Below are 5,174 nucleotides of genomic sequence, written 5' to 3' on the forward strand. Positions count from 1 at the left end.
CCCAACCAACCAACCAACCAACCAACCAACCAACCAACCAACCAACCGTCAGTTGATTAAACTACGAACTACCTAAATTCATTGATATCAATAAATTTTGTTTTGTAACTGGCACAGGTCTATGTTAGAGGCCTTTTAGTAGGCCTACTTGACTTGTATTCAATTAGATGGTTTTCCTGTTACACTATTTTTCATTAAAATTTAGTGGGCCTATTAAATTCGGAAAAAATTACATATGAGGGACTTACGCACACTAAGTAGGCTATTCCTAGAAGACTAAAAATAATGTAAGTCGTCTATCTGTCTAAGGGAACATAAGTGATAAGTCTGCATATTATTAAATCTGTCTATACAGTGCGTTATTATTAATGAGTAGGACCTGTGTCGCTATAGTCTATCATTATTAATTTATTAATCATATCATGGATGATCATATTATCTAAATTACGATGTAGGTTAAACGCACATTTATGTTTGTTTTGGAGAACTGAGGTAGGCCTAAGTCCTAATATTGTATAAGAAATACGCACAAAAGATAGCAGATCTTAACCATCAAAATATTCAGCCTATTTTTAGTAATTTAAAGATTGACAGTAAATAGCAAGACTGGGAAGAGGGTACATAGAGAGACAAAGGGGTCGAAAGTTGAGAATTACTTCCCAATACCTGTCTCTTATACACATCTAAAGTGTAACAATAGAGACCAACAGTGCATTTTTCGATTGCATAAATCATGAATAAAATATTGGCTGATAGCTAGTGTGCATTTTTTCTGAGTACAGCTGAGGGTGGGGACTTCCCTCATCTTCAGAGCATCACCACTGGTGTCCCAATTAGCCTATTTTCCTTCCATCCAAACCTGCTGACCACAGACCTAGCCTTTCCAGTTTGTGGTCAAACTGCTGCTGTTTACAATGAAATACTGTAATGGTACAAATGAATTCCCCATTTTTGAATTTGAGTATAGTAAAAGAAAATAAAGCAATAGGCCTATAAAGAAAACCATAGTTATATTTAGTTGGTATTATAATCTCTGTGTCAATCCCGACGCTATACGTTGCCATGGGAATTACGAATTATACTTTTAACATCGAGGGGAAAGAAATTACAAATAGGCCTATGCGAATAGAAAACCTTGACACATATACAATTGGACACGTTCGCTCGAATCTTTAACTTTACAGGTATGTGGAAATAGGAAGCTATTACGTATTAATTATGACTTGAGAAATCCGAGTTATCAAGCAATCCCAGAACCTGACAAGGTCCTTAGCAATACATTAAGTAAGTCCGTATTCTACCGGATGCGATTTAGGTTACTGTTGTTATTGGTTCTTTATATTTCAAATAAAATGAGCCGGTTCGAGATATTATAGGCCTAGCAGCTGTCTCTTATACACATCTAGATGTGTATAAGAGACAGATATATATATATATATATAAAAGTAATAAAAACATTTTATGTTCCTATTCAAACAGTGTTATAAATTATCTATTTGTTCTCATTTTGTTTACTCTGTACAAACAGAATGTCCTGGTTTTGAATCCCCATCCATGTTTGAGCATTGAGAACTTGTGGTGTATTGGCGGCCATTAGGGCCAAAATAGACAAACGTTGGCGTACGAACAATCCCACTCTCACATAGTAAGACAATAAAAATTGCCGTAAGTACAAACTGCCGTAAGGAAACACAATTGCCGTAATGACAATACAAATTCTCGTAAGGACAAAACAATCACTTGCCGTACAGACAAGACACAATTCGCCGTAAAGACAAGACAAACACTCGTAAGGACAAGACAATCACTCGCCGTATGGACAAGACAATTCGCCGTAAGGACAAGACCAATTTATAACGTTGAGGGCAGCATATTTTAAGAGGCGACAAGGTTATTTTTAGCACAGAAACAAAACTTTTCTGACAGCGGCGCGAAACTTTTGATTTATTTAACATGTACAGTCGACAACTCCGACCGAGCATCTCTTTCGCAACTAGACCAGTGGTGGCGCCAAAGGGGGACTGTGGGGCTTATGGCAGTTAGTATTGTTCTTACGTCAATTTTTATTGTCCTTACTGCGTGAGAGTGGGATTGTTCGTATGCCAATGTTTGTCTATTTTGGCCCTAATGGCCGCCCATACTGTTAACTTCGCATACTGCTGCTGGTTTATCTAAAGGACAAGAGACAGCCACTGACGTAATGATGTATCATGGGGCCCGGTGCAGGCACATATCCAGAGTTTATCATGACTATCCCACAGATTGGGTCCCGGGGTGGATTCAAAGCTTCATACTTAGGCCTACAATGGGGACAAATGGCAGTGTCGTGAGTGAAGAGAGCGTAACTTGTGGTTGTTCTGTCAAAAGAAAAACAAATGTTGAATGAATTTATCCAACCTGGGTTGAAATTGGGCAAAATATGCTATTGCAAACAAATATCATTGCACTCGAAATTTCATACTTTGAAAAAGCTGTACAAACACCATGTAATTCACTAAGACATTTCTTTGAAATACCACGCACAATTCTAAAAATCTAAGTGAAGCAATATTTTGACGATGTTATAATATACATAGCGATTCTAAATACTGTAATGAATCAATGCAGAATATGTCTGCCTCATCAACGACATCTGCTGGACTTCGTGGAGAAAAAATAGAACGAATGACTCTACCATTGAGTGAAGAAAATAAATTTGAAAACTTTTATAATAATGTTGGCTTAGAATAATGGATGTGTTTAATTAAGTATCAGCATATCAATATCATTATTATTCAATATCAATTGTAAAAGGAAAATCTAATAAAATGTTATCACGTTTCGTTGAAGTCAATGTTTACAATGAAGGAATTACTGATCTAAAAAACAAATGGGTAAATATATACAGATGTCTGGTCTAACACCCACGAAAAAACATGAGATGTTTTAACATTTAAGGATACTATATTTATACTTTATTACCAGTAAGGAACTTTTTATTCTGGCACATAATGTCGTTATCACAGAGAAAAATATCAAAAAGTGACATGAGAAATCCGGCTTCCTATGAACACGGCTATAATTATATCATTAAAGATGATATTGTTATAATGTCTAAAATAACCTCATATATAGCATTTCTTTAGAAAACCAATGTCATCTCGCTCGATATTTCGGACTTTTAACATAGAAAAGGTTGTGCATGAGCCATGTGGTTCACTTTTTAAGAGAATAAAATCCCACACATTTTCCAAATAGGCTGAGCGAAGCAATATTTTTTAACAAATTCAAAATTTCGGATTGATTTTCCGTGCAGTATAGAAAATTAGTGTTCGTTTAATAGCATAGAATAATGGATATTTTCAGTTCAGTATCAGTATATCAATGCAATTGTTTTTTTTTATCATTCTAAAAGATAATGCAAACAATATTATGTCATGTTTGGTTGACCTACAGCTGTTTTCTGATCTAACACCTACTACTGAAACTCTATATACTTTATAGTCGGTATAGGAGCATTTTATAGTGCTAGTATTACTGGGGGGTAATGAACTTTGCCATGTCGGACGAGGTCTGGATCTGCGCCTGGAGCGAGAAAATGTTGAGGCTTGGGACTGTTAACAATATAATCAACTAATATTTTGCCCACACATTTTCAATTTGAATACCGGTGCTTGCGTGAACGTATAAATTATGTCTATGCATATATCGTCATTTACATACGTGCATTTCCTTATCGTGCATAGGTTACATGCTTAATCATGAATAACAATGTATTGATCTAAGTTCCAAAGAAGCTTTGTCAATATAAATAAGCATAATATAAATTATCATTCAATCAATCGCTATCAGGGGAGAATCTAGGGAGCACGGGGGCTAGCCGCAAATAGTAGATAAAAAAGAGATAAAAAAAGAAAAAAATATTCAGAAAGAGAGCATGTTACGTAGGCCTACTCAAAAACAAGCTAATTTTCGATTTAATTTCCATCAGTGTCTATAGTCTAAAAAATTCCTAACAGGGGTGGCGCCAGGATTTGCCCGACGGGTGGGGGGTGGGGGAGAGGATTCCCCGACGAGGGGTCAGATTCCCCCGACGAGTGGTCAGATTCCCCCGACGAGAGCAAAGGGGCGTGGTCGAGCGTCGCTTAAAACATTTCGAGAATGATCCAGGGGGAGAATCCCGAAAATGTTGACAATTTAGGGGTTTCGAAAGCTTATTTGATCGAATTTAGAGTCTACTGTCTACTGATATGTGGAAAATACATATAATGTTTTTCCTCCCCGACGAATTGTGGTTTTTCTCCACAACGAGGACGGGGTGGGGGAGGGGGCTCCAGCTGACGCCACCCCTGATTGCCAAACAAAATGCTAACACCACCCTCGATCCGTGTTGGCTGGGGCAGTTTACTCAAAACACTATGTATATTAACTTTTATTTTATTTTTGTATTTATGGCACTAAAATAAACATATTTACTAATCGGGTCTGGGAGTTTTCATCACTAAAAAAAACGTGCCCGTCAGCAGCTGGCTGGGGCATCCCAGTGAACAAAATTCTCCTCGATACGGTTCAGAGGATAACTCCACTGATTAGAAAGAGGCTTGTCAGCAGATGGCTGGGGCCGTTTTCAGAAAACAAGGTCTTTAATAATTATTTTTGTATTTCCAGTAGGCCTACATTATTTTAATAAACTTTAAATCAGAGGTTTAGATTATGGCATGCTTTAATAAATTATTTTTCACATAAAAGTTCGGTCGGCATACGCATCTGATAAGATGACCTTAGAAACCGAAAAATTAGTTAGCACGTTTTAAGTAAACTTGAAAATTACGCATGCTGAGTAGCTAGATTTATATGGGTACACAGTAAATGTAGGTGTAGATTCGGTCGTAATCTCTTCTCATACTGTATTCATTTGGCCATGGCCCTGCTGCCTGCGTTGGGTGCTGACCCCTTCGGGTTTAGTGGCGCTACGGCACCTGGCCGCTTGGCTTGTTGGCCACTTTTTAAGAATTTTTACTATGGAAATTAATTTAGGGACCGATCGTGTGCGACGGTCCATTTGCCTTTTATCGTAATAAATCACGATCGAATCACACTATATCTGATCATGTGTTACTTTATTGTGTACAGTGTATTGAGGGTTACACGTACTACGCGTAGTACGCGTACTACGTGTAGTACGCGTAGTACGT

This window comes from Anneissia japonica, unplaced genomic scaffold (genome assembly GCF_011630105.1).
Source record: "Anneissia japonica isolate Jap-2015-1 unplaced genomic scaffold, ASM1163010v1 scaffold4058_len632159_cov189, whole genome shotgun sequence".
Taxonomy (NCBI): Eukaryota; Metazoa; Echinodermata; class Crinoidea; order Comatulida; family Comatulidae; genus Anneissia; species Anneissia japonica.